The sequence below is a fragment of the Bos mutus genome, chromosome 26 (assembly GCF_027580195.1).
Source record: "Bos mutus isolate GX-2022 chromosome 26, NWIPB_WYAK_1.1, whole genome shotgun sequence".
Lineage (NCBI taxonomy): Eukaryota > Metazoa > Chordata > Mammalia > Artiodactyla > Bovidae > Bos > Bos mutus.
Genome location: NC_091642.1, coordinates 44824087 through 44842913, shown reverse-complemented (window position 1 = coordinate 44842913; position 18827 = coordinate 44824087).

The following is an 18827-nucleotide window of genomic DNA, read 5'->3' as shown; positions in this document are numbered from 1 at the left end:
GGGGAGTCTGCTGGGCTGCCATCTGTGGGGTCGCACAGAGTTGGACACGACTGAAGCGACTTAGAAGCAGCAGCAGCAGGCACTCAACTGAGTGGATAATGCCACCAATAGAAAGGTAAAGGTATATGGCCTCTAAGGGTCCTTGACATGATACCCGTGAGGTCCAGGACTTTCCACTTTATGTGCACAAAGGGCACGTGTTGTCAGAAAGCCTAGATTCAAATCCTGCAATCCCACTTGCAAGTGTTAGGAGCTTAGGCATACTAGTGAGCCCCTCTAAGCTTTATCTTCCTCATCTGTAACTTGGAGATAAAAGTGCTTTGTGTAGATAATGTGAACATTAAAGCTACTGTATCAGCAGAGCCTAGCACTGTGCCTGCTTGTAATAGGTACTCAATACATAAACTATCGCACAATTGCACTCATCTCACATGCTAGCAAAGTAACGCTCAAAATTCTCCAAGCCGGGCTTCAACGGTACATGAACCCTGAACTTCCAGATGTTCAAGCTGGATTTAGAAAAGGCAAAGGAACCAGAGATCAAATTGCCAACATCCACTGGATCATTGATAAAGCAAGAGAGTGTCAGAAAAACATCTACCTCTGCTTTATTGACTATGCCAAAGCGTTTTTCACAACGAACTGTGGAAAATTCTTCAGACCACCTGACCTGCCTCTTAAGAAATCTATATGCAGGCCAAGAAGCTACAGTTAGAACTGGACACAGAACAACACACTGGTTCCAAATTGGGAAAGGAGTATGTCAAAGCTGTATATTGCCACCCTGCTTATTTAACTTATATGCAGAATACCTCATGAGAAATGCTGGACTGGATGAAGCACAAGCTTCAGGACACGACTGAGCGACTGATCTGAACTGAACATTCTAGATTGATTAGTGAATAGTTATTAAGGATGTATATGTTACTAAAATCTGTCTGCCTATGCAGGAGACATAAGAGATGTGGGTTCAGTCCCTGGGTCAGGAAGATCCCCTGGAGGAGGGCATGGCAACCCACTCCAGCACTCCTGCCTGAAGAATCCCTATGGACAGAGAACAGTCAGACACAACCGACATGACTTAGCACGCATGCATGTTACTAAAGTCAAATAGACAAAGTTTTGTACTGTAGCATCAGAAAGCAGTTCTTCTCCAATAGAGAGCAGTTCAGTATATGGTATAAAGCACTAGACAGACTGGCAAATGGCTTTCTCAGTGCTTACTGGTTTTGACAAAAAGAGCACCAAGTAGTGACTCTTTTTCTAGAGAGAAGACAGCCTGCAATAAAATCTGAAATAATCCCAATAAACTTACAAGCTCTTTGGGCTTTTCTATATCTTTGATGGTGTCTCTAACTATCTTACATCTAAGGAATAACTTCCAGACCAATGAATGCTGATCCCAGTCATTGATGATCAAATGGTGGAACGGCATCACTATCTTCCTGTTACATGAGTCCTGAGAGCTACACTAAAAGAGCGTAAGAGTTCGCGTGCCCGGCCACTATCTCACATAGGCAGAGTGAAGACAGAGTCCCACGAGATAAACTGAGAGGGTGCTGAGGGCCCCATGTCCTGTCAGTGTTTCTCAGGAGTGAGACTGGAAACGAAACACAAGCCTGCACACTGCTTTCTGCTAGGATGTGCCACAGCAATATTTTCTCTGACCTTGAACACCATTTACCCCTGCTGCTGGCAGCTCTTAGTGAGGACACTCATCCTGACCACATTTCCCTCGTCATCACATTGATTCATTTACCAAGAAACGACGCGACGTTACCATTTCAGGCCGTCAGATCAACTGTATTAGCACTGGGTGTCACTGTTGTTCCATGAAGACCGGACACAAGCGTGCTTCTTCCTCAGCGAGTTTCAGAAACGGCCGAGAGGCTTCTGGAAAAGCTCATCACAAACTTTGGCAGAACCACACAACGTTTCTCAACCAGCCTGGCCTTAGCGTTGCTATTTTCAGATTCTAAATCTAACCTATTCCAAGAGCAAGAGGCCAGGAGGAAAGCCAAGAGGCCTCTGAGGCACAGAATTTATACAGATTTCATCAAATTACTAGGATTACTAGAAAGGTATATTTATAAGCAAGAAGTTCTGCACTTGCTACAAGTTTCATAAACACAATAACAACAACTCAATGCCTTAAATATATATTAATATCTGAATCAAAATGAATTACATCATCATCCCATGAAAGAGTTCCAGGAGCATTTCTTTGGTAAATGAGACACAAATATTAACTCTTGCTTCTTATTGCAGTCACTTCATAACCAAGTAACAGCCCGTAATCAAGGCTATTAAAGCTTTCAGTCTAACCTTCTAAACTGCTCTTGGACAAAAGCAAGCACAGCAGGCAATGCATTTTGAGGCAATTACAGGCATAACTCAAGTATTTACAGGACACAGCATTGTAATAGAACAATCTTTTTGGTATTTCCGAGGTAACAGTTAAACCCTTCAGCAGTGGTGGCCCATCAGGGGTGGGAAAAGACCAATTGCTCCTGAGGGTGGAAAATAATTTTGCAGCTTAAGCTAGTGAGGGATGGCATTTCTTCTTCTACTACATTCAAAGCGCACTCCAGCAACTTTTTTTCCCCTTCTTCTACATGATTTCCTCATGACAATGTTGTGGTTACTTTAGCAGGGGGTGGAAAACTGATAAGTGTAATTGCTGTAATCACAGGATGTATAGGATGTAAATATTTGTAGGGCAATTAAAAACGATTTGCCTCTTTAGCTTCTTAAAATAAAAGGCACATCTGAACAGCAAACGAGTGGAGTTTTTGTTGTTGTTTGCTTATGTTTTTAAGTAGAAAAGATTTTAAGAGGCAAGAATATGAAATGATTTACCTAAACTTCATTTTGTGGTTTGGTTAGATGTGAATAAAGGGGAGAAAAACAAAATATTGTGGGTCAGGAGAAATGTGCCATCAAATAACTAAAAATAAATTTCAAGAGAACACCCTAGGGTTATAAATGATCTCAGTGTGTGGTATTGTCAATTATCTTCTCCAGCAGGAACACTGTTTGGGGGGCAGGGGATGTCTAACTGCCAAGATGTTATTGTAACGAGTCAAGGGCTTTGCCTCATTGATTAGACACCGGTGGGATGGTAGTCAAAATCCCATGCCTATTAACCACCATACCAAAAGTGGCAGTTCTCCTCTGAGAATAGCTTTTCTTTTTCACTCTTATCTGATTTATACATAAAATTTTGCTTCTCTACATTCAAAGTAACGTTTTGATTGCATTTGACTCATGCGCTGCATTTCTAATGTATTCTAATATACTGGGCTTCCCTGGTGGCTCAGTGGTAAAGGATCTGCCTGCCAATGCAGAAGACACAGTTTCAACTCCTGGGTTGGGAAGATCCCCGGAGTAGAAAATGGCAACCCACTCCAGTCTTCTTGTCTGGAGAATTCCATGGACAGAGGAGCCTGGAGCACACATCAGTCCATTGGATCGCTAAGAGTTGGATGTGGCTTAGCGACAAAACAATGACTAATCTTTACTAACAGCAAAGAGAACAAAAAGACTACCATCTACCCTGTAGAAAGTGTATGGTTTGCATAAGGTAGGAAAGAGGAGGGCTGAACAGCATTTGGATACTCCTATAGCACACAGGTTAAAATTGGCATACTACAATTTGGATAGGCAAAAAGTTATAATTTGTTATGTTCTATCACTGACGTCATCTTACCCTTGATCCTCAATTTCTCTGATTTAAAAAAAAAAAAAAAAATCCCAGGGACTTACCTGGAAGTCCAGTAGTTAAGACTCCATGCTCCCAATGCTGGGGCTGTGGGGTCTGGGGTGGGTGGGGCAAGGAGTAGGGGGAGTGTTCCATCCCTGGTGGGGAAACTAGATCCCATATGCTACAACTAAGCGTTCACATGCTACAACTAAGACCCAGTGCAGCCAAATAAATAAAATACTAAAAAAAAATATATATATATATATATCACAAGCACAGAAATCCTTAAACTTAACCAATGGGTGGTTTCAAAGGCTCTCAGGGTCACTTAATCTCTTACAGGTAAACAATCAATCATTTTGGATTTTTTACGTCTTTAGTGCTCTTAGGAGGCCATCTGGGGGTGAATAATCTCCTGAGGAGGAAGGAGAGGAAATTTTGATCCACACGCCATCCACTGTGAGCCCTGCTGAAATAACAGGCCGTCTCGGCACTCATCTCTGTCTTTGGCTTCATTTGTTGTCACAATGTCCATGGACATGCTCCTTGGAGGTCTGTGGTCTCAGGACAGACAGAGTGACTGGTCCCATGAAGCTCAGCAAACTTCTTGTGCTAGTTGGGCACTGAACTTTGACTTTTCCAGCACTGTTGATACTCTGAGACTTAGTGGTATGTCTGTCACCTGCAAAGCCCAGTGGAGTCCCAGGGAAGATAAGATGGATTCTAAATGATAAGATAAGGTCTAACTTATCTTTGTCTAGTTTCACTTGCTGTTGGGGGCTGTGTGCAGAGGCCTTCCACCTAATATATTGGATTCAAGTTCCCGTCACAGCACCATGGCACCTGACTGGGGTATAAGGAGATGGCGGCGGCAGGTCATGGGCAGAGACACCACGTGAACTCACACTGCAGTCCCAGAGCCCAGAAGCAGCACACCTGGGCCTCACCTGCCAGGACTCCACCCCCTCCCGGTGGACAAGCACCCTGTGAATTAGCCCAGACAATGGCCCATCAAGGAGAGTGCACACTCTAGAATGCAAGCTCCTGCCTCTCCAGTCTTTGAACAAAGAATTAAATTTTCCTTTGCTCCTGAGCCAAACTCAGTCTTATTCTTTAGGCACAAAGGACATTGGGCAGGAGGACTCCTGCTGGGGCCTGACTCCAGGGGTTGGTAACATGTCCTCGGGACCCTTGACTTTGCAGTGGTGCCTGAGCCATTGGTGACCCTTTGGCAATTACACCTAATTTTATTTACTTATGCTTAATTTGGGGCTTCCCTGGTGGCTCGGATGGTAAAGAATATGCCTGCTAATGCAGGAGACTTGGGTTAGATCCCCAGGTCAGGAAAATCCTTTGGAGAACAGAATAATTACCCACTCCAATATTCTTGCCTGAAGAATTCCTGGACAGAGGATCCTGGCAGGCTACAGTCCATGGGGTTGCAAACATTTGAACATGATTGAATGACTAACACTTTCACTTTCATGCTTAATGTTAATTCTCAGCCACCTGCTTGGTTCTTCTCATAGAAATGCTGGAATTTCGGACATTTTCCATATCAGGTATAAGATATAGAGGAGCTTGCTGTCCCAAGTCTGTACATCTAGACCCTTCTCCTACCTGGTGCAGACCCAGCTTTCTAATACCACGTTGCCTGAAGCAGAGGGATGCAGAGAAGAAGTTTGGGTGTTCTTTGATTTCCCCTCACTCAATCTGGAATCCAGATCCGGGTTTCTAACATATTGCTTTTTCTTTTTTTTCTCCCTAATTCCCACCCAAGGGTCCTTGGTCAGCATGGTCATCTCACCTGAATTACCTGGTCTTCACCACATCTCATTTACTAATCTCAGAGGTGGAATAGCTTTGTATTTCCATTTTCTATCTTAAAGTGCTGTACTGTGCTTAGTCGCTCAGTCATGTCTGACTCTTTGCGACCCCATGGACTGTAGCCTGCCAGGCTCCCCTGTCCATGGGGATTCTTCAGGCAAGAATACTGGAGTGGGTTGCCATGCTCTTCTCCAGGAGATCTTCCCAACCCAGGGATCGAACCCAGGTCTTCCGTGTTGCAGGTGGATTCTTTGCCATCTGAGCCACCAGGGAAGCCCAAGAATACTGAAGTGGGTAGCCTATCCCTTCTCCAGGGGATCTTCCTGACCCAGGAATCTAACGGGGGTCTCCTTCACTACAGGCAGATTGTTTACCAGCTGAGCTACCAGGAAAGCCCATCTTAAAGTAAGCACCCTCTGTTATATATTTTATCATAGAATCAGAGAGCATATTTTGAATTCCTAGTTTCATCCTTGATACGAAAAGGAAGATTTAGAAATCCTTTTTATTCCTTCACAAAAATCTGACTCATCTTCTGTGTTCAGTTGCTTAGTTTTGTCCAACTCTGCAACCCTACTCTATGGACTATAGACCACTCAGCTTCTCTGTCGATGGAATTTTCCAGGCAAGAATACTGGAATGGGTTGCCATTTCCTCCTCTAGGGGATCTTCCCCACCCAGGGACCAAATCCCCATCTCTGCGTCTCCTGCGTCTTCTTTACAGGTGAACCACTGGGGAAGTACAGATTTTGTCTTGCTCTAAGCAAAAAACAAACAAAACAAATCCCCAAAATCTAACCAAAGGAATCCAGTTGACCTTGAAATTTCACATTGAACATTGACTTTATTCCCAACTGTACACACTGAAGCAATATAAGCAATTTATTCCCTGGATTGAGAGTTATGAGACAACAAAATTTGGGGGACAAATTTTAATGATTAGCTTGGTGTCTTAAAAATATCATTTCAGTTATACTTCTTACTCACAATAGTTTTTAAAGATTAGCTTACCATCTTAAATAATATCATTTCAGTTTTATTTCTGCCAATGCTTTTGGAGTCTGTACAAAGCTACATGGCACTAAAGACATCCACAAAGTCCCAGGCATTTCTCTCACTTCTTTGTAAGAGAAGAATAGACTTGATTTTAAGCTAAGAGACTCATAGCTAATGAAGAGAAATTGCCAAAAGGCAGATTTTGACCAACCGGACCAAATTCCTTATAATGTCAGAATTAAGTTCTGAAATTAGAAGTTAAGACAAATACTGCATTTATAAAAGTGATCTTAGGCAATTTCTTTGAGCCTGGTGGGCTTTGGTCCATGGGGTCGCAAAGAGTCGGATATGATTGAGCAACTTCACTTTGTTGCCTGTAAAGTATATTTCACTCTAATAAAAAGTAAAAACAAAGAAACAAAATGATCCTTCAGTTAGCCCAGTAATCAATTTTTATTCCTCTAATAGGGGTATGTTGCATGAAAAAGATACACCTCAAACTCTGCTGTCAGACTCAGAAATGCTGCCATTATAAACATGGGACTCATGGATCAATAAAGTTGTTACTCCTCTTTTTTCCAAGGGGATATAGAGTTCAAGTTGCAAACGTTAGATGTACTTATGATGTAATGCAACGTTATGCAGAAAAATGTTCTAAGAAATATTTGATAATGAAATGCAAAACAAGTATGCTGAAAGTGATCAGATAAGGACAATGATAATAATAACAGTATTGGCATAGCTCTGTGTCAGAACATTATTTCATTTCATCCTCCAAACAGCACCATGATGTAGATATTATTATTATCCCTGTTTGAAGAAAACTGAGACATTATTCAGAGATAGGTATCTTACAGCATTAAGTAATCAGTCTAAAGAATAAGAAAAAAATATTTTTTTAAAGATTGGGAATCTTAGAATTCTGCATTTTCTCATTAAAAAGAATCAGAAAATGGAGTGATTACCCTAAATAGCATAATATAAACACAAATATTTACATGAAAACCATTGCAAAATTATTTCTTGTTTCTGCTAGGCCTATGGAAAAGAAAGAGAAACTAATTTTAGGATAAAGTTGCTGTTACTAAAGAGCTATATATTCTCTTGCCTTGAATTCTAATAGAAAATAATTCATAAAATGCCTGGGTGCATTCAAAATTGAATAGATGTATTTTCTAGTTCATGGTTTTCTATTGTTTCCACATGTACACACCAATTAAAACAATTTCAAACTTAATTTGTTAAAACACAACATTTCAGTTTTGCAGATCATGTTTTTAACATTAAACTTTGTCCTTCCCTGCATGCTAATCTTCAAAAACACTTTTTAAATCAATCCTTGCCTGATAAATATGTCCATTTGGTTTAGCTCTTTGACTCATGTTCCATAATAATTCTGATTTTTTTTTTTCTGAGCCACAAATTGAAGCCAAGGGAAGCATGAATGCACAGTTTTCTTTCCTCTTTGTAAGTTTATACAAAGGTGAGGAGACATGTCTTTCATTAAGCAGATAGTAACTTCTTAAAGTTTTCAGAACCAGATGGACTAAATGATAACCTCTCTGGTGATTAGAATGTCTGATTCTTTCTAAGAGACCTTAAAGGAAGCCAATTAGCATCAGCAGATGTGTGTACAATGGAGAAAGGGAAGAAAAAGAGGGCAGTAGTGGCTTTTTAGGGACGTGGATAGAAAAAAGATAAGACTTCTAGACGAGGGGGATGTGGGGATTAGAGTTTTATGTAGAAGGTCTAGGGAAACAGTATAGGGGTTGTAGAGGACAAGGACAGGGAGGGGCAGTCACAGATTTGAAGGGAATTAATGTGGATACAGTACACCAAGGAAATTATACTTAACGAGTATGAGAAACCAATACATATTCTGTTAAGAGGGGAATATATATTACATTGTCTTTCATTCTGAAATTGTACCCTAGAATCAAGCATTGTACGAATGTTAAGATCAAAATAAGACTCCAAAATTCTCAAGAGCTCAGTTCAATTCCCCAGGTTCTTCTGAATATAGCTTAGATGAACACAGCTCAGTGGAAGTATTCTGAGAGCCATGCAGGTAATTTAAATTTTTATATTTTATTTCCTTGTAAATTTAAAAACCCTTTCAGACAAATTGTAACTACAGCATTAATTGAGGTATCTCCTATAGCATGACTCCTCTAAATGTAAAGAAAAGATCTTGATTTTTTAAACTTATTTATCAATTGATCTTTAACATTTTTTAGAAAGAGTTTGTTCTACTGTAATTGTTTGATAGTTTAATTGAAATTTTTAACTTTTTGTGGTTTTCAGTCTTTTTTCCTCATAATTATCTAGCAAAATTACTATCACTAACATAATTATTTTTAACATCAACCTAAAAATGCTTTGTGTGTGTGTGTGTGCACAAAAATGCAAGCTATTTTATAGCTTGCCAAGGTTAAAAACTCAGTTCCTATTTTAAAAATCATTTAAAATTTATTTAACATTTAATTATCAAATTTACTATGTGTTTTCTAAAAATATCTCAATTTTTCTCCATTTTATTATCTTTAAAAAATTTCATACAGCAATCAAGCAGCTGTTTTGTTTTGATCTGCTCCCCAAAATTTAATTGCCTGTCATTATTAAATTTTGACTTATATTCCTCTAGTTTCTTTCTTTACTCTTCCTATCAAAATACCAGCTTCTTTTTCAAACAGCCTTGTATCAGATGTATACATTTATTTTAAATTTGAAAATTAGCCATACTTATTTTAATGCAAAAAATAATTTAAGTATATTATTATTAAAATCATATTTCCATTTAAATACTGATTACAATTTACATAGGTAGCACTTGTGTTGCCTGAATAAAAAATTCATGTAAACACATTACAAAAATCATCTGAATTGAATCAATCCATTGACATTGGTTTGATTGATATGATGTATGCATCCGTAGTACTAGAAAGGATGTGCTATCAACATACTTACTATAACATAGCAAATTTTATGAAATATTACTGTTATAGTAAAGCAAGTTTCCTACAGAAAAATAATCTACACTGCTTCAGGTTTTAAATGGAAATTAATTAAAATAAAATCAAATAAAGGATTCAATTCCTCAGTCTAACCTGTTTCTCATTAACATTTTCAAGTGCTTAATAGCTGCTGATGACTATGGCTCTTGTATAGAGTAGTATAGGTCTAAAAACAATAAAATGCATATTGTTATCTTTATTTGTATGTGTAGTGATGGAGGGACATAGTTCTCACTCCTCTCCTCACATGCTTGGGACTACTTGACAAAATGTGGAGTTGTTATTTTTATCGCAACAGTTTCCAGAATAGTGATTAGATCACATTTACTAGTTTCATGGTCACTTTGTGCAAAAAGTTCCAACACTTGAGTGTGGCTCTCTCTCTCTCTCGGACTTTGCTGCTATATTTTCTGTTCTTGCCCTGCCTCCATAGGGTAACATAAGCCCAGATGAGGCCTCTTCACGCAGGCTAGCTGTCCTGAGCTCTCATCTTTTCCTGCAGGACAGGAAGAATTTAGACTTTTATAGATAAACTTATTTATTTCATTTTGGAAACCAATTGGTAGTAAGAATAGAGATCTAAAAATGGCCCAAGTTCCACTTAGTTCTTGAGCCCAAATCATTTGTTAATCCAGTCTTCCAGCAAGTTCTAAATTGGAGGTAATTAGCTGCTACAGCTGCCAAGTCAGTTCAGTCACATTCGATTCTGTGTGACCCCATGGGCTGTAGCCCACCAGGCTCCTCGGTCCATGGGATTCTCCAGGTGAGAATACTGGAGTGGGTTGCCATGCCCTCCTCTAGGGGATCTTCCTGACCCAGGTCTGGACCTGTGTCCCCAGTGTCTCCTGCACTGCAGAATTCTTTACCACTAGTGCCACTGGGAAGCCCAATTAGCTGTTACTTAATTTATAAAGAAGAGGTGGGACTTGTTTATCATTTTTATTTGCCTCTTGTGAGTATATCTGGCTTCCCTGATAGCATAACTGATAAAGAATCAGCCCACAATCAGGAGACCCTGATTCAATTACTGGGTTAGGAAGATCTGCTGGAGAAGGGATACTCACTCCAATATTCTGGCTTGGAGAACTCCATGGACTGTATAGTCCATGCGGTCACAGAGAGTTGGACATGACTGAGCAACTTTCACACTGTGAGTATATCTTTCTCAGGAACTTCATGGTGGCAAAGCAGTTAGGCAAAGATGGAGCTCAGTACTTCTAGATTCCTTAGTTAAATATCACTTGCTTATAGCCGAGTTCAGTTCATTTCAGTCGCTCAGTCGTGTCCGACTCTTTGCAACCCCATGAACCGCAGCGCGTCAGGCCTCCCTGTCCATCACCAACTCCCGGTGTCCACCGAAAACCCATGTCCATCGAGTCGGTGATGCCATCCAACCATCTCATCCTCCATCGTTCCCTTCTCCTCCTGCCCTCAATCTTTCCCAGCATCGGGGTCTTTTCAAATCAGTCAGCTCTTTGCAATGGCACAGCTATTTCTATTTTCATCTTAGTTGCATTGTCGTCTTTTTAATAATGACCCTGGAGCAAAAGGATGAAGTCTTTTTATCAACTTACATATACAAATGATACTGTGAATGGGATTATTTCTTTATCAAGATAATGATATTAGTCATTGAAGACATAGCTTTTGAGGTCACAGAAGGAAGTAATTAAAATGTCAAAAGATAGTCCACACTTATCTTAACCCAAAGAAATGTCCCTTTAAGAGTTGTATATGACTTATAAACATCTCATACATTTGAACGAGGTTGAACAGTTTCTGGTCCGCCCAGTTTCCTGTTCATAACCACCCCAAACCCTATTATTTAACCCTCTTGTTCCTGACAATAAGTTGTCCTGAGCCACGACTGCCACCTAGTGTCAATTTGAGGAAGAGTTTGATCCAAAATAGATTTCCTGCATCATTTCTTTTATATTGATATATTCCACGTTCTCTGTCTTTCCATATCTAGCTTCAGTTTATTTCATTTATGCAAATTATTATTATATAAACTGAAATAAATGTGATATTATGCTCTCAGTACTGTTCTAGAGCTAGACTTTCCAGGTTTACTTTTCTTTACCACTTAGAGTTCTATGACCTTGAACAAGTTACTCAGATTTTTGTCCCTCAATTGAGTCCTTGTAAAAATGCAGTGATAACAACACCTATCTAGTAAAGTTATTTTGAACAGTTAGTTATGTAATTTATATAAAAGGATAGCATCACCCGCTAGCATACAGAAATTGTACTGCAGAACAATAAGCTGCAAGTGTTATGTGCACATATCCTTTTTAGTCAGCTGCTTTCTTCCCTTTTCTCTTCCAATTTTGACTGTTTTTCCATCTCCCTCAAATAAACCTAAATTATGTCTGATAAATACATTATTTTTACAAATAATTAGAGATGTGACTGTAGCAAAGGAAAGGAGATTAATGTTTGACCGTGAAATTACAGGTGACTGACTAGCACAAATTATAATTCTCTTAGCAATACTCAAAAGAACCATTTAGAATTTCAGTAAATATCTTACTTGCTTCCTTTTTCAGTCCATGCAGGCTGTAATAATAAACTACCACAGACTAATGGCTTATGAACAACAGAATTTGTTTCCCACAGTCTAAGATCAAGGTACCGGCTGATTCAGTGTCTGGTGAGAGCTAGTTTCCTAGTTCACAGTTCACTGTCCTCTTACAATGTCCTCAGTTGTGGCAGGAAAGAGAGAGATCTATGAGATCTCTTCCATAAGGGCACAAATCCAAATCCTGAGGGCTCCACCCCATAACCTAATCACCTTGCAAAGGCCACCTCTTAATACCTCACTTTGGAGGTCAGAATTGCAACATCTGAATTGAGGCTGTAGGGGAGGAGGGAGTGTAGGGAGACAAACATTTAGCCCATAACTTTCCAAACTTTCTCTTTTAAAAATAATCAGCTGTCAAGAAAATGTTTTCTTAAATATTTGATTCCAACTTCTCAAAGATTTAAAATTATTTTAATTACACAAAACACTAAAAGATATTTTCTTTTCATGAATCTTTAAATCAGAAATAATGGAGAAATTCTCCCTGAGTCCTTCATCACTCAGTTCTACAAGCCACCCTTGACGTAAAGACTATTCCCTTTGATGTGTTTCATTTTAGGATTTTCCCCTGCATTTTGCCATTGCTGACGGTCTTTAGAAATCCCTAATTGACTCGGAAAAAGTCAGTTTTCATTCCAATCCCTAAGAAAGGCAATGCCAAAGAATGCTCAAACTATCGCACAATTGCACTCATCTCACATGCTAGTAAAGTAATGCTCAAAATTCTCCAAGCCAGGCTTCAACAACACATGAACCATGAATTTCCAGATGTTCAAGCTGGTTTTAGAAAAGGCAGAGGAACCAGAGATCAAAATGTCAACATCTGCTGGATCATCAAAAGAGCAAGAGAGTTCCAGAAAAACATCTATTTCTGCTTTATTGACTGTGCCAAAGCCTTTGACTGTGTGGATCACAATAAATTGTGGAAAATTCTTCAAGAGAAGGGAATACCAGACCACCTGACCTGCCTCTTGAGAAATCTGTATGCGAGTCAGGAAGCAACAGTTAGAACTGGACATGGAACAACAGACTGGTTCCAAATAGGAAAAGAAGTACATCAAGGCTGTATATTGTCACCCTGCTTATTTAACTTCTATGCAGAGTACTTTTATTCATGAAATAACTTCTATTCATGAGAAGTGCTGGGCTGGATGAAGCACAAGCTGAAATCAAGATTGCTGGGAAAAATATCAATAACCTCAGATATGTAGATGATACCACCCTTATGGCAGAAAGTGAAGAAGAACTAAAGAGCCTCTTGATGAAAGCAAAAGAGGAGAGTGAAAAAGTTGGCATAAAGCTCAACATTCAGAAAACTAAGATCATGGCATCTGGTCCTATCACTTCATGGGAAATTGATGGGGAAACAGTGGCAGACTATTTTTCTGGACTCCAAAATCACTGCAGATGGTGACTGCAGCCATGAAATTAAAAGATGCTCCTTGGAAGGAAAGTTATGAACAACCTAGACAGCATATTAAAAAGCAGAGACATTACTTTGCCAAGAAAGGTCCATCTAGTCAAGGCTATGGTTTTTCCAGTGGTCATGTATGGATGTGAGAGTCGGACTATAAAGAACGCTGAGCACGGAAGAATTGATGCTTTTGAACTGTGGTGTTGAAGAAGACCCTTGAGAGTCCCTTGGACACCAATGAGATCCATGCAGTCCATCCTAAACAAGATCAGTCCTGAATGTTCTTTGGAAGGACTGATGTTGAAGCTGAAACTCCAGTAATTGGCCACCTGATGCAAAGAGCTTTCTCATTTGAAAAGACCCTAATGCTGGGAAAGATTGAAGGTGGGAGAATAAGGGGACAACAGAGGATGAGATGGTTGGATGGCATCACCAACTCAGTGGACATGAGTTTGAGTAAACTCTGGGAGTTGTTAATGGACAGGGAGGCCTGGTGTGGCCATTGGGTCGCAAAGAGTCAGACTTGACTGACTAAACTGAACTGAACTGACTCGAGTGCTTCTTTTCTGATCATCACCACACATGGTGTTCAATTCTCAGACCCTTGCTCAGGGGATTACAAACATCTCCAAGGCTGGATGGAAGGTATCTCTCTTGGCACTAGCACAAGTGCAGCCCAAGGTCCTTCTGCTCCTCCACTCCTTGGTCCTATTGAGAGCCTTCCTCTGTTTCAACTGAAGACCTTGGTCTTCTGGTTCCTTTCTCTCTGAACGCACTTTCATTAGAATTGTGAGCAGAAAAATTGTCTCTTGGAGCACAAACCCAAATCTTTCTATCCTAGGCATCAGTCAGGAGTTTCCTTGAATATATGTTTCTGTTTCCTGAAGCAGAAAATGTCCTTGGGGTTTGTGTAAGAGAAAGAGGAATATAGAGAAACTGAAAGATTATTTTAAGATACTATTCTGTCACACAGGTATTTAAACATAGATAAATATATGGTTTTATTTAGACTTAGCTTTTCTCACCCAAATGTCATCACCCTGTAGATATTATTTTTCAGATTGTTCTTTTATTTAATAACCATATTGTCATAAATTTAAAATATTGACTGAGGCACTAAAGGAAATCAACCCTGAATTTCATCGGAAGGACTATGCTGAAGCTGAAGCTCCAACACTTTGGCCAACTGATGTGAAGACTGACTCATTGGAAAAGACCCTGAGACTGGGAAGGATTGAAGGCAAACAGAAGGGGGAGCAGAGGATGAGATGGGTAGAGAGCATCTCCAACTCAATGGATGTGAATTTGAGTAAACTCCGGGAGATAGTGAAGGACAGGGAAACCTGGTGTACTACAGTCCACGGGGTCACAAAGAGTTGGACACAACTTAGTGACTGAACAGCGACTATGTGGAGTAGTAAAGGAGTTCAAGAGTTAGGAAATAAGCACTAAAATCTTATTTTAAGAATGTCCTTTTCCACTGGTTTTTAGTTATAATGTGTCAGATTTAACAAATGTTTTCACCTTTGCTCCCTCTGTGAGTATGTATGACGATGTGATTTTAGTCACTCAGTTGTGTCCGACTCTTTTACAACCCCATGGGCTGTAGCCCGCCAGGCTCCTCTGTCCATGGAATTCTCCGGGCAAGAATACTAGAGTGGGTTGCCATTTCCTCCTCCAAGGGAACTTCCTAACCCAGAGGTCAAACTGGTGTCTCCTGCATTGGCAGGAGGATTCTTCACCACTGAGCCACCAGGGAAGCCTGGGTAAGCATGTACACCAACTTTCAAACTATTGACTTATAAATGAATTTTATCAAAATAATCTATTTATAAGGTGGTGACCTTCTATATTTATATTAGAGATTTGTTTTTTTAATCTAGTTGTTTTTTCTTATTCCCTAGAAATTAATTGCCTTCAAAACCTCTCCTGTGGTATAGTTCCCAAATTAGCAACAAAACCTAAGAATACATGATCATATTTTAAACCTTTCATAAGTGAAGTGAAATATAGTTTGCTCTTTCTACACAAAAATGTATGTATAATTTTTAAAAAGAGTTTTTGTCATTTTCTCTTATGGCAAATTGTATCTAAAGAATTTTACCATGCAGCATTAATTGCAAATCATATGACTATGCAGTCGAAGTCAAAGTGGACTTAAAGGTACAAATATAGTTCATGAACCAGTTAGAATATACATTTAATCTCGACTTCCTATGCTAAGTGGTAGTAAGTAGCTAAAGAAAACTCATTATCATGGATAAATACTAAAAGGAAAGTTTTGTTTAGTTTTAAGTAACATATAAAGCTCACCATGATATTGTATATATTTAGGCTAATTCGTGTGTAATTAGTCACTCAGTCATGCGTGACTGTTTGCTACCCCATGGACTGCAGCCCACCAGGGTCCTCTGTCCATGGGCTAATTCATAGACACATTCTTTTTTGCCTAAAGTAATTCACATTCTTTAAATTCACAGTATGTTCCAGTTGAGCTATTTCAAATCCTTAAAATGATGCTGTGAAAGTGCTGCACTCAATATGCCAGCAAATTTGGAAAACTCAGCAGTGGCCACAGGACTGGAAAAGGTCAGTTTTCATTCCAATCCCAAAGAAAGGCAATGCCAAAGAATGCTCAAACTACCGCACAATTGCATTCATCTCACATGCTAGTAAAGTAATGCTCAAAATTCTCCAAGACGGGCTTCAGCAATACGTGAACTGTGAACTTCCTGATGTTCAAGCTGGTTTTAGAAAAGACAGAGGAACCAGAGATCAAATTGCCAACATCCACTGGATCATGGAGAAAGCAAGAGTTCCAGAAAAACATCTATTTCTGCTTTATTGACTATGCCAAAGCCTTTGACTGTGTGGATCACAATAAACTGTGGAAAATTCTGAAAGAGATGGGAATACCAGACCACCTGACCTGCCTCTTGAGAAATCTGTATGCAGGTCAGGAAGCAACAGTTAGAACTGGACATCGAACAACAGACTGGTTCCAAATAGGAAAAGGAGTATGTCAAGGCTGTATATTATCACCCTGCTTATTTAACTTATATGCAGAGTACATCATGAGAAATGCTGGACTGGAAGAAACACAAGCTGGAATCAATATTGCCGGGAGAAATATCAATAACCTCAGATATGCAGATGACACCACCCTTATGTCAGAAAGTGAAGAGGAACTCAAAAGCCTCTTGATGAAAGTGCAAGAGGAGAGTGAAAAAGTTGGCTTAAAGCTCAACATTCAGAAAACGAAGATCATGGCATCCCGTCCCATCACTTCATGGGAAATAGATGGGGAAACAGTGGAAACAGTGTCAGACTTTATTTTTCTGGGCTTCAAAATCACTGCAGATGGTGATTGCAGCCATGAAATTAAAAGATGCTTACTTTTGGAAGGAAAGTTATGACCAACCTAGATGGTATATTGAAAAACAGAGACATTACTTTGCCAACTAAGGTCCATCTAGTCAAGGCTATGGTTTTTCCTGTGGTCATGTATGGATGTGAGAGTCGGACTGTGAAGAAGGCTGAGTGCCAAAGAATTGATGCTTTTGAACTGTGGTGTTGGAGAAGACTCTTGAGAGTCCCTTGGACTGCAAGGAGATCCAACCAGTCCATTCTAAAGGAGATCAGCCCTGGGATTTCTTTGGAAGGAATGATGCTAAAGCTGAAACTCCAGTACTTTGGCCACCTCATGTGAAGAGTTGACTCATTGGAAAAGACTCTGATGCTGGGAGGGATTGGGGGCAGGAGGAGAAGGGGACGCCAGAGGATGAGATGGCTCGATGGCATCACTGACTCGATGGACGTGAGTCTGAGTGAACTCCGGGAGTTGGTGATGGACAGGGAGGCCTGGCGTGCTGGGATTCATGGAGTCACAAAGAGTCGGACCCGACTGAGCAACTGAACTGAACTGAACTGATGTAGCTGTACATTTGCATGCATGCAGGCTAAGTCACTTCAGTTGTGACTGACTCTGTGCGACCCCATGGACCGTAGCCTGCCAGGCTCCTCTGTCCATGGGATTCTCCAGGCAAGAGTACTGGAGTGGGTTGCCATGCTCTCCTACCGGGGATCTTCCCAACCCAGGGATTGAATCCACATCTCTTGAGTCTCTGGCATTGGCAGGTGGGTTCTTTACCCCTAGCACCATCTGAGAAGCCCATGTAGCTATATAAATAGTATTAATAGCTTTCCACCATGTTGGGATTTCTTTTTGGAACATTATTTGGGAATGACATATAAATGCCTACTACAAGTGTGAACTTGTCAAAGCAAAAATGTAAAAATCTTTAGAAATGTGATTCAAGGGCACTTAATATTTTTTAAAGAAAAAGAAAGTATGAATCAAATAATTTTTTTTTAATTACATTGAATTTGTAAAAATGGAGACAGAGAGGGACATTTTATGACAGCAACTGCTAAGCTGATAATGACAATAAGCTGTGTTATCACTAATGAATCAGTACTTCACTATTCATTAGTTTTCTAATAAACACAATACTGCATATGAAATATAAAGAAAAGTCAAACGTTTGGACCCCATGCATTTCATAAAAGTCATTGGTCATCTGCCTGAAAGATATTTATGTAGAACAGATTCACAGAAAGTCGTTTTAGACACATAGCCCACCCCTATACTATATACATGTTCTTTCCTGTTATCGGTGTGAGTGAGTATGAGTAGGGAGAAAGAGAGAAAATCATGAAAGAAAGAAAGACATATTGTTTTGGGTATTTTTTTGCTTTGTTTTTCTACTATTGTAGCACTGAAAATACCATCAGACTTAAACTGGGCAAGAAAGTTATTTTTAGGGTTGGCAGTAAATTCATCTGGAGTATGTAATCACTCACTTTTTTTTTTATTTTTATCTTTTATTCTTGGCACAGTTAACATTTTGCCAGCATCTCCTGATATGGACACAGGGTAAACACTTTCATGATCTCATTTTTGCAATTACTATCTCCTGTTCCCAGGTGAGTGGTTACAAAATGCATGCTGTGCATTTGTGGACTCTCTCTGTCTCTCAAGGGCTAATTGGCTTACACGCAGTTTTCTGTGGTTAGCCACTTAACTCTGAAGCTGTCTTTTACCTCATGATTCATGGCATCCTTCTCACTATATCAGGTCTTGGAGCAATTGTTCTGGTGAGGTTGGGCATGTAATTATCTTCTCATCATTTCTGTTTTTGTCTGCCATCCTGCACCCTTCTGGATTCACCCTTTTGGAAAGGTGGAAGGAAGAGTTACAAATACATGTAAAAGTTGTATCTGCAATAT